This window comes from Protopterus annectens, chromosome 2.part2 (genome assembly GCF_019279795.1).
Source record: "Protopterus annectens isolate FY-2018-M chromosome 2.part2, PAN1.0, whole genome shotgun sequence".
Lineage (NCBI taxonomy): Eukaryota > Metazoa > Chordata > Ceratodontiformes > Protopteridae > Protopterus > Protopterus annectens.
The window spans coordinates 155,071,324-155,083,606 of NC_056730.1; the positions used below are offsets into that span (position 1 = coordinate 155,071,324).

At 44.1% G+C, this 12,283-nt stretch overlaps 1 protein-coding gene across 4 annotated transcripts in view; it reads right to left on the minus strand.

Annotated features, from left to right (window-relative positions):
* Nucleotides 1–12,283, minus strand: part of DIMT1 (DIM1 rRNA methyltransferase and ribosome maturation factor) — a 624,336-nt gene that overhangs the window by 290,770 nt on the left and 321,283 nt on the right. The window lies entirely within an intron of this gene.

The window sequence follows — 12,283 nt, forward strand, 5'->3', positions numbered from 1 at the left end:
GGTATTTTCAATAATCTCATATATTAGAGGTATCACAGCAGTTTTGAACTTATTCAGGACCATCAGTTCAGGATACTTCTTTTTTGTCCTAGACACTTTGTGGGCCTCCTGTTTAAAATACTGCCTTATGAGTCTGGGGGGAGTCCTTGCCAAAAACCAAACATCTTTGGCGTGTAAACTGGATTAAATCATTTCCTCCTCTTCTGAATCATATTTCAGGGGGAAGGATATCTGAGAATCATAAGCTAAATATCCCTCCTGCTCCTCAGAGGAAGAATTAGACTCCCTTGTGGGACAGAATCTTAGTTTTTCTTCTACTAACTAGTGCCCAAAAAAGTAAGGCAGATTTCAAGAATGTGTTGAGCTCTACCAAACCACAAAAAACTCTTCTACTAATTTCTTTAAAATCCTGCAAGACAGGGTCCTGCTACAAAATGGAGAAAATAAGCACCTGCAGACTCAAAATTAATCACAAATATCAAACAATTTACACGTAATGTGAGTGAGCAATATAAAAGATGAGCAAGAAAAGCTAGCAGAGTATTGGGATACACAGGAAGAGGGATCATAAGTAAAAAAAAAAAACAAAAAGGGATTATGACTGAACCACCAATCACACAACTACTTTTGTATGTGCCTGAGTAATGGCTTTCAAGAAATCCACCTTAACACTGGCGTAGAAAGGTGAACTACCTGAATTCCTTTTCGAGAACACACAAAAAATAGTGACCTGCTCATAATGTCTTTGTTCATTACAGATCACTACCCCTATATTCCTTTGCAAGGGAGTCACATAGAAGTCAATAAACACTGTTCCCAATCAAGTCATTAGGCAAATACAAGACAATAAAGGGCAAAAGCTGAAGTAGAACCTTTCCTGTTTTATCTAATAGGAGTTCTCCCTGTTAACAGCAATTCTAGCAATCCCATAGGGACTTGATCAATCACTTGAAAAAAAAATATAAAAACATTTTTCATTGCATCTCAGTTTCCTCATATTTATTTGTGTATAATGCTAATGAGTTTCAGTTTTCTGACATTTCTGTGGGCAAACGACCACTTCTGACCAGATCTGAATGGGAACTAACTAAAAAAGGTTGTTAAATGTGAAGATTTTGAGTATGAATTTCACCTGTCACAACAGTTTAGGTGGAGATTCTTGACCTTGCTACTATCAGGATATTTTCTCATTTTTTGGAGCACAGTAAGGATGGCTCTACTTTTTACAAGATGTTATAACCCCTTTACATACACAGATGGTATGAGCACAACTGAAGTACTGTACATACACTCAGCTGGAGATTTCATCAGGACAGACATTTCAGAAGAAGGTAAACAATTGGGGAAGACCTGTACTGTGAGCCACATAAAGATACTGGAAATCTGAATGTGCATGAAAGTTGTACATCAAAAGACTGCAGAGTCTTTAAATAAATTCTTAGAAAGAGGGATGTCTGAAACAAGAAAATACAACTTGAAGACATGCATATGTCACAAAAAGTGGAAGATAACTGCTGTAGAATTTCTACAGAGGGAGCAGTGTGAAAAACAGAATTAAAAAAAACACACTGGACACAGACACAGTTCTTACCAGAATTGGGACAGACATATAGTCTACTGCTTAAATTGAATCTGCAGCTTAACCAACAGGTAAGACACAGGAGCAGACTGGGATGGCAAGTGGTGTTCATTGGCTATCACAACTGATATTACTAATGTCCATTACAAATAAAGTACAGTTTTGTACCTACCATAAATGTAGATGTTCGAGTGCTAATACAGCTGCAGTAATCACAGATGGGTTTTCAAATTCCAAAGTCTTGGTCCTCTTCTGATGTCAGTAAGGCCAGAGTATATAAGACACAGCCGAAGGCAATACATAAATAAGGCTTATCTACATATGCAAGCAATGCAATGTAATGCAAAATCAGTGTAAGCAAGCAAATAAAACATAGCAGGATAACCCAGTCAGGTGGTATGAAGAGGTTGTTAGGCCCCATGCCTTTACCAAGTGGGGAAGGAGGGAGCATACAGCTGCAGTAATCACAGATGGGTAGAGTCCCAAAGCTATGCATAGGGTGGCAGGTACTATGAGGAACTGGGTTGAGCCAGAATGCCCTGCAAAACAGCAGTGGCAAAGCCTGCTCTTGTTCTGGAATATAAGGGCAGGTGGTAGTGTTTTGTGAAGGTATGTACAGAACTCCAAGTGGCTGCCTCCAAAATATCCTTAGTAGGAACACCTCTGAGGAAGGCTGTAGAGGTGGCTGTGGCCCTGGTGGAGTGAGATCTGATACCAGTAGGGACAGATTTCCCATGATAGGAATAAGGCCAATCCACTTGGAAATAGTCTGTTTGGTAACTGGTTTGACACAAAGAGTTGTTCTGATTTCCTGAAGGACTTTGTTCTGTCCAAATAATAACGTAGCTGCCTATGGATGTCTAAAGAGTGAAGCAGCCTCTCCCCTTTGTTTTGAGGGTTAGGATAAAAGGTAGGTAGGTGTATGGCTTGATTTAAGGCTACCCTGGATACCACTTTTGGCATAAAAGATGGGTTGGTATGAAGGGAAACCCTGTCCTGATGGAAGATGAGGAAGGGCTGCACCGCCATGAGGGCCTGTAGTTCAGAAACCCTACTAGCTGAAGTGATGGCCGGAAGGAAAGCTGTTTTCCAGGACAAATGTTGCAGATCTGTTGAGGCAGCAGGTTCAAAGGGAGGCAATGTTAATTTTTCTAGTATGTAATTAAGGTCCCAGGCTGGTATTGGTTGCTTCCTTGGAGGTCTTATATTCTTAGCCCCTCTGAGGAACTGTCGTAAGAGTGGGTGAGAGAATAAAGGAGGATCTGTGTTGAATTCTGCAGAAATGGCTGAGGCATGTATTTTTATGGAAGAAAATGAAAGTCCACTGTTCAGCAGTTCAGCTAGGTACTGTAAAACCTGAGGCAAGTTCAATTTTCTAGGGTCCTGGCCTCTTTCCTCATTTCAACAGCAAAACCACTTCCATTTTGCGGAGTAAGCTTTTCTAGTAGATGGTCTTCTGGCCTCCAAAATGACATCCTGCACCTCCTTGGAGAGTAGGGACTGTTGTGGTGTCAAGGAATTTTCCATGCAGCGAGGTTGAGTGTTTTCAGCTGACTGTGAAGAGTTTTGTAGCTGTTCCGAGTCAGTAGAAGAGGCATTAGAGGCAGGGACCAGGGAGGAGTATGTGTTAGGCTCCTCAGGAGTGGATACCAGTGTTGCCTTGGCCAATCTGGAGCAATCAGTATCATCCTCGGTTTGTCTGTTCTTGCTTTCAAAAGCACCTTGGGCAGAAGGGGCAGAGGTGGGAATGCATAAACTGTCCATGCTGTCCAACTGAATGAAATTCTAGGCCTTTGGATGAAAGGACCTTGAACAAAAACTTTTCAATTGATGGTTCCTGTGGGAGGCAAAAAGATCTATGTCTGGCCTCCCCCACGCTTGGATTATTTCTGTAAACACCTGAGGATGTAAAGTACAGTTTTGTACCTACCATAAATGTAGATGTTCGAGGATCCACATTGCTGCAGTCATAACCTGTGGGTAGTCCACTGTCCTCGGTAATACCAAAGTGTTAGGCTGGCGCCGGTCATGGTCGCCAGAGCTGACGTCAGTACGCAGTAGTACTTAAGCGCATGACCGACGCCATATCCTCAGTCTTTCTTGCCCCAGATGTCAGAAGGCCTAAAAAGGAAAGGCCATAGCCAAAATAGAAAATACCCAACAACCAACATAGAGAAAATAATAATTATCCCAAAAGAAACACAGCAACCCCAAACTATAGAGGGAAGGAGGGAGGGACTGCAGCAATGTGGATCCTCGAACATCTACATTTATGGTAGGTACAAAACTGTACTATGTTCTTCGCCTCACATTGCTGCAGTCATAACCCGTGGGTAGAATCCCAAAGCAAAGGTAAAGGGAGGCTGGCAAACTAAAAGCATTAGGAGCTGCTAACATGCCCTGTAAAACTGCAGTGGCAAACCCAGCCCTAGACTTGGAATAAAGAGGAGATGGTAATGTTTAGTAAAGTGTGCACTGAACTCCAAGTAGCTGCCTCCAAAATATCCTTAGTAGCTACCCCTTAAAAGGCAGTAGATGTGGCAGTAGCCCTAGTGGAATGAGGTCTGATCCCAGCAGGAACATCCTTTCCATGATGAGAATAACAAAAGGTAATACAATGGCCAATCCACTTAGAAATAGTTTGCTTTGAAACAGCTTTCCCTTGTGAACCCAAAGCAAAAGAAATAAATAACTGTTGAGTCTGCCTGAACTCTTTAGTTCTGCTCAAATAATAGCGTAACTGCCTGTGAATATCCAAAGAATGCAAGACTTTTTCCCCTTTATTTTGGGGATCAGCATAAAAAGTAGGTAAATGAATAGACTGGTTTAAGGCCACATTAGAAATAACTTTAGGCATAAAAGTAGGGTTGACACCCTATCCTTATGGAATATCAGGAAGGGTTCAACTGCCATGAGAGCCTGTAATTCAGATACCCTCCTAGCAGACGTAATGGCCAACAAAAAAGCAGTCTTCCAAGACAAAAACTTCAACTCAGACGTAGCTGCAGGTTCAAAAGGAGGTAAAGTAAGCTTTTCCAACACAAAATTGAGATCCCAGGAAGGAGTAGGAGGGGTCTTATGTTTTTGCCCTCTAAGAAATTGTTTAAACAAATGGTGATAAAATAAAGGAGGGTCACAATCATAGTGAGCAGAAATGGCTGCAGCATGAACTTTCACGGAGGAAAAAGACAAACCCTTGTCTAGTAATTCAGTAAGGTACTGTAGTGTAAAACTCAAATTAGGCACTGAGACATCAAAGCTCTTTGCTGTGCTCCAAAGAAAAAATCTCCTCCATTTATCAGCATAAACTTTCCTAGTAGGCCTCCAAAATGACATTCAAAACCTGTTGAGGAAGCTGAGACCCCCAGGGTCTAAAACAGAATGGCTGTTAGATGCAGGGACTGTACACTGACATTGAGAAAATGATTGCTTGACTGGGACAACAAGTGAGGAATCGGTGGCAAAGGCCAAGGAGGCTCCTGAACTAAACTCCTCAGCAGAGGATACCAGTGCTGGCGTGGCCAATCTGGTGCTATTAGAATCATGCAAGGCTTGTCCCGCCTGACTTTCAAGAGTACCTTGGGAAGGAGAGGCAGAGGAGGAAAAGCATAGACGTGAAGGTTGTTCCAACTGAAAGGTAGAGCATCCACTTTCCAAGCTTTTGGGTGAAACATCTTTGTGCAAAATTTTGGCAGTTGGAATTTTAGTTGTCTGGAGTTCCCCAAGCCACTGTCAACGATCCACAATTTGTCTGCTCAACACGTCTGCTAAGGAGTTCTGTGCTCCTGGCAGAAACCTTGAAGAGTGATGTGCAAACTCAGAGCAGTCTCCCACAATATCATAGCTTGTCTGCAAAGAGGGTAAGAATGGGTACCCCTGCTTGTTGATGTACCACATGACTGTTGTGTTGTCTGTTTGAATCAACACCTGTCCTGGTTGAAGTAGATCCTTGAAGGCCATCAGGGCAAATTGGACTGCTAACATCTCCTTCATGTTGATATGCAAATGCTGTAGTCTGGGAGGCCACGTGTCTTGAATCCATTTCCCATTGAAGTGTGCTCCCAAGCCAGGTCTGAGGCATCCGTCGTTAAGATCTGACTCGCCTCTGGTCGGGTCACAGAGAGTCCCTTGTTTAGGTGACATTCCTGAGCCCACCACAAGAATTCCTTCTGGATGCAAGGTATTATCTGAATGACAGTGTCCAAATCGTGGCAGTGTTGAGTCCATACACTTTTGAGATACCATTGTAGCTTCCTCATATGCAGTTTGGCATCGGGAAGTACCAAAATGCAAGATGCCATGAACCCCAAGGCTTGAAGGACTGTCCTTGCAGTCAGCCTGGACAGTACTGATAATTGCTGGAAGTATAGGTGAAGATTTCTTTGTTTGTCCGGAGTCAAAAAGGCCATCTGAGAGGCTGTATTCAGTCTCACACCCAGAAAGCACATGTCCTGAGAGGGTACTAGACTGGACTTTGTTTCGTTCACAGAATACCCTAGGCACCTTAAAACTGCCATTACATACTGTAGATGTTGAAGTAACTTGTCTGTCTTGAGCAAGAATCAGGCAATCGTCCAGATAAGGATAAATTTGTATTCCCCTCAGTCTTAAGAAAGCTATTACAGGAGCCAGAACCTTTGTGAACACCCTGGACGCAGTAGATAAGCTAAAGGGCAATGCAGAGAACTGATAATGAGAAGTACCAGCCGCCGCAGGAATCTCCTGCAGCTGGGCCTGATAGGAATGTGAAGATAAGCCTCTTTGAGATCCAGAGTTACCATCCAGTGATCTTTGCCTAGCAGAGGCAGAAGTTGCTGTAATGTTAACATCTTGAACTTTGGAATGTCTAGGTATGTATTGAGAATGGACAAATCCAGAATTGGCCTCCAAGTGTTTCCTTTCTTTGGCACAAGGAATAGGCGAGAATAAAACCCTAGGCCTTCTTCTGACGGAGGTACCACCTGGATTGCCCCCATCTGCAAAAGCAAAGAAATTTGTTCGTGAGCCTCCAGCCTTTGCTGAGGAGGTACATCTGGCATGCCTTTGAAAGGAGGAAAAGTGTGAAAATAAAACTTGTAGCCTTGATTTATTATGTCCAACACCCATTTGTCCTGGGTGACCAAATGCCAATTTTGTTTGAAAAGTGCCAACTTTCCTCCTAGAGGAGCTGCCAGACAGGAAGAATCTGGCAGCTGGAGATACAGGTCATTGGGTCTGTTTAAAAGGCTGACCCCTGCCCTCACCAGAAGATTGTGCAGGAGAACTCCAAGTCCTAGGTCTGAAAGAACCCTGAGCGTGAGCCCTGCCCCTACCACGTCTAGACCTGCCCTTAGACTGAAAATCCAAGAAGGGTAAGACCATCCTCTTGCAGGCCAATTCCTGCTAAACTTAGGCTGCACTTGCAAAAATCCTTAACCCGTCTGCATAGACTTAGCTTTGTCTTCCATCTTTTTCAAAACTGACTCCACAGGAGAACCAAAAAGAACTTCAGACTGAAGAGGAGCATCCAAAATTCGAGCTTTAACATGCTCTGACAAATTTTGATCCTTAAGCCAGGCATGTCTCATAACTGAACCAGTAGCAGCCACCCTGGAAGAAGCCTGAAGAGCATCACACTGCAAGGAATGCTTACCAACTTGATCTGAAGCATAAACTAAGTCCTGCAATTCCTTACACTCTATACCCTCAGATAAAGCATCTACCTTAGAGTTCAACTGACCTAACAGAAAGTTCTGATATTTCAGCATATGAAACTGGCAATTTAAAGCCCTCATAGCCAACGTGGAGGAGGTATACACTTTTTTACCCCACCTATCCAAAGCTCTAGAATCTTTATCCAGAGGAACTGGATTCTTAACTACAGAAGCCCTGACACCCTTAGGCCCTTGAATAATAGTTTCCGGGTCAGCTCTAGGACTCTTATACAAATATTTATGTGCCTCTGGAACTCTGTAATACCTGTCTGGCTTGACAGGGCAGGGGTAAAGAATCAGGATTAAGGGAAGCTTCAGAAAAAACATCCTGAACAACATCTAAAACAGGGGAATAGCCAAAGGTCTATGTTGTAAACAAAAATTCCCTAAGCCTCTTAGGAGAATCTGAAAAATCCTGACCTTCCCACTTGAAATGCTCCCTCATGGAGTGCAAGGTTTCAGAAAAGAAAAATCCTCTGGAGGAGAGGCGGAAGGACAGGAATCCTCTGCATCCGAATCAGAATAGGGAGGAAAATCCTGGATATCCTCAGCTGAGGACTCAGAGTAATCTGAGGAATGCTCCAATCCTCTAAATCTGTCTCCACCCTAGGCCTCTTCTCTGGAGGGGCATAGAACCCTGATCAAAGTAATCAAATCCTCTGCCATTTTCAACATATGTTTTTAGGAACAGAGCCCGAAGAACTAGGGCTGTGGCCTGTACCAGAAAGACCAGGTCTAGCCTTAGCAGGGCCTTTAGTGACAGAAGTAGAAGGCCTAACAACCTTTGTAAGGATGGAACCACAGAAACCTGAGAAGCCCCTCGCCTGACCTAACTCCTGAGAGGCCAACTCCTGTAATAGTAAAGGTTCCCTTGGGATTCAGCGAGACCTTGGCTGGATCCACAGATTCAACCGTAGATTCCATAGAACCGGTGACTCATCCGGTTTAGACTTTAAAGATTTATCTTTTCGCTTTTATGGATGGCCGGAGGATCCGATGGCATGTTGTAGTTACACCGCTTACAACACAAGCCTAGCACAGTCTAATCTGCTTTTATGGTGCGCTTATTAAATCTAAGCGCCAAAGCGACGACCGACTTCACGTGCTCAGGCCCCAAGCAAGGAATACAGAGAGTGATAGTCCCTATGAGGTATCTGTTTCCCACAAGAAATACAATTATTAACTTTTTCTGACATCCGGATAAACAAAAGCAAGAAAAGACAAAAATATTCCCCAATGGGGTACTTAGCCCAACTTGGTCTTCTGTCTGAAACTCGAAAAACGAAAATTTCAGCAACGCTGCTTCTGCTTCGGCCCACCCGGCAAGAAAGACTCAGGGTATGGCGTTGGCCATGCGCTTAAAGTACTACCATTACTCGCGTCAGCTCTGAGCTTAATTATGACCGACGCCAGCCTAACACTTTGGTATTCGGGCCGACCGAGGACAGCGGACTACCCACAGGTTATGACTGCAGCAATGTGAGACGAAGAACATCTTCCATTTGTGTGGATCTGTCATATTTCTGCTTAGAGTGTCTGCCAGTGTATTTTCCAGTCCTGGCAAGTACTGTGCTTGAAGTTCGATTTGTCTTTCCAGAGCCAAGTTCCAAAGAGTCATGGCTAGTCTGCACAAGGGGTATGAATGTGTTCCTCCTTGTTTGTTTATGTACCACATTACTGTGGTGTTGTCTGTTCTTATCAGTAATTGTCCTGGATGCAGGAAGTCCTTGAAAGCTGTAATTGCATTTATTACTGCTAGCATTTCTTTTTGATTGATGTGAAGGTGCTTTTCCTTTTGGGACCATCTGCCCTGAATGCACCTGTCCTTCATGTCGCCCCAGTGCGCCAATCTGAGCCGTCTGTGGTTATGACTTGTTTTGCTTGAGGCTTGCAGAATGGAAGGCCTGTGTTTACTTGACATGCTTGGGCCCACCATAGAAATTCCTTTTGCAAACATGGAATTATTGGTATAATTGCTTCCAAACTGTGACTGTGTTGAGACCATAGATTTTTAGGTACCACTGAAGTTTCCTCATATGCAGCTTTGCACATGGGATTAGAAGAATGCAAGATGCCATGAATCCCAGAGCCTGCAGGATTTTCCTTGCAGTAAGCCTGGTACTTTTTGCTAGTGTTTCAAGTACTGAGATAGTTGCCCTTTGTTTTTGAAGATATGCCATCTGGGTGTTTGTGTCCAAGTTGGCACCCAGGAAGGTTATTTTCTGAGATGGTATTAGCCTTGATTTCTCCTAGTTGATGGTATATCCCAGAGAAAGCAGTAACCATGTCACACATGCCAGATGTTCCAGTAGTATGCGTTTGCTGTCCGCTTGGATCAGGCAGTCGTCCAGATAAGGGTAAATTTGTATCCCTTGAAGTCTGCAGTAAGCAATCACTGATGCCAGGCACTTTGTGAATACTCTGGGCGCAGTAGATAAGCCAAAGGGCAATGCAGAGAATTGATAGTGGATTGAACCTGCAAGAAATCTGAGGTTTCTTCTGCAGCTTTGTCTGATTGGGACATGCAGGTATGCCTCCTTGAGGTCCAATGTTACCAGCCAAAACTCCTTGCCCAGCATGGGAAGAAGTTGCTGTAATGCGAGCATCTTGAATTTTGGTATGAGTAGGAATGTGTTTAGGATGGATAAGTCCAAAGTGGGTCTCCAGTCAGTTCCTTTTCTTGGTACCAGAAAAAGTCTTGAACAAAAACCTTGACCTTGTTGGTGTGTAGGTACCTTTTGTATAGCTCTCATGTTTAGGAGCTTTGAAATTTGCAGTTGTGCCTCTGCCCTTTGATTTTGTGGCAGGTTTGGCATGCCTCTCATTTTTGGAAGAGTGTGAAATTGAAATTTGTAGCCTCTGTTTATAATGTCCAGTATCCATTTGTCTGTTGTGACAATATGCCAATTGCTTGCAAATAATGCTAGTTTCCCTCCCAAAGGTGCTGCCAGCTGAGACTTGCTTGGCATGGAAATGAGGGGGTCATTGGGTTTGCCTCCTGTATTGTTGTGCACTGTCTTCACCACCTCTTGGTGCTGGTGATTGCCATTGTCTGCCTCTATATGATCCTTGTGATTGCCCTCTGCCCCTTGTGTGTCTGTATCTACCTCTTTGGGGCTTGTCAGTGGTTGGAAAGGACCAGTTTTTTGAAGGCCAATTTCTGCTAAAACGTGGTGGTTGGACCTGTAAGAAAGCCTTGACAGTTTGCATAGATTTGGCTTTTTCTTCCATTTTCCGTAGTATCTCCTCAGCATTAGTACCAAATAGTACATCCTTTTGTAAAGGAGCATCAAGAAGTTTAGCTTTCACATGATCAGGTAAATTTTGTTCCCTAAGCCAGGCATGTCTGCGAATGACTGATCCTGTAGCAGCCGCACTACTGGAAGCCTCTAGGGCATCATAACCACATTGTAAGGTGTGTTTACCCACTTGCTCCACTATGCATCATATCCTGTAACTCTTTTAAATCTGGTTGTTCAGGTTGAGACATTTTGTTCCTTAATTGTGATAACAGGTACTGTTGATATTTAATCATATGAAACTGACAGTTTAAGGCCCTCATGGCTAGGGTGGCCGAGGTATATACCTTTTTACCCCACCTTTCTAGAGATCTGGATTCCCTTTCTGCAGGAGTGGATTCTTGGCAGTGGAGGCCTTTAATCCCTTGGGGCCTTGTGAAATGGTTTCAGGGTCAGCATTATGGCCTTTGTAGAGAAATTGGTGAGAGCTGGGTACTCTGTAATACCTATCAGGTTTTACTGGTGCAGGAGGCAGAGAATCAGGGTTAAGGCAAGCCTCGAATAGACATCATCCAGTACATCCAAAACAGGGGTATAGCCAGAGGTCTGTGCTGAGGTAACCAAAGAAATTCCCTAAGTCTTTTCTTGGAATCTGAAAAGTCTTGGCCTTCCCAATGGAAGTGTTCCCTCAAAGTGTGCAAGGTTTCCCCAAAAGAAAAATCCTCAGGAGGGGATACAGAAGGAATGGACTGTTCTGCATCCGAATCCTCAAAAGGGGAGTAAGAGTGTTCCTCTGCATCAGAATGTTCTGATAAAATGGATCCCTGATCAGAAGAGGGAGATTCTTCCTCCACTCTGTGTCTCTTGTCAGGAGGGGGCTGAGAACCTCTGATAAGAGTAATTAGATTCTCAGCCATTTTAAGCATCTGTTTCTTAGGCATGGGTCCAGGAGATGGGCCCTGTGCAACAGGCCTCATGGGATGCCTGGCTGCTTTGGCTTTAGTAAAAGCCTTTATTGAAAAAGAAGATGAGGGCCTAAATACACCATGGGTGGAGGTGAACCTGTCCAAATTAGTAGGCTCGACATTAGCAGGGGCTTCGGTTGTAGTCTGGGAAAGGGCCGAGGACCCAGCGGTCTCGGTACAGAGGACACCGCCAAAGGAGTGTCACCGGTAGTCAGGGACTGCAAACGCTGAGAACCGGACCACGTGTAGCCAGTTTTGGCGTGGTGTCGGCGGGGACCGCGGGTCTCTCGTGTCGGTCCTTTTCTTGGACAAAACGGTAGTCGGAGTGTCCGACATTTTATAATCAAAAGCTTTACCAAAGTAGTGTTGGGCGAACTCGCCCGGCGGCATATTCGTTTATTGAAGGTAGCGCCAAAAGCAACAGCCGAGGCGTCCGTGGTCTGGGCCCAAACAAGGTATGCAAAGGGAATGAAAATCCTTATGCGTATTTGCTTCCCACAAGAAATACAATTATTAACTTTTTCTGACATCGGTCTGAGGCAAGAAAAGTTTCAACGGGTACTTAGCTTTAAAGAAGACTTGGTTCCAATTTTTGTAATTCAGGAGCTGGCCGACGGCACTTGCGAACTGCTTCTGAAAAGACTGAAGAACATGGCGTCGGCTGTGTCTTATATACTCTGGCCTTACTGACGTCAGAAGAGTAGCGGCGACAACCGGACCAAGACTTGGAATTCGGCCGACCGAGGGACCGCCTGACAGCTGAAAACTCATCTGTGATTACTGCAGCTGTATGCACGATGAACATCT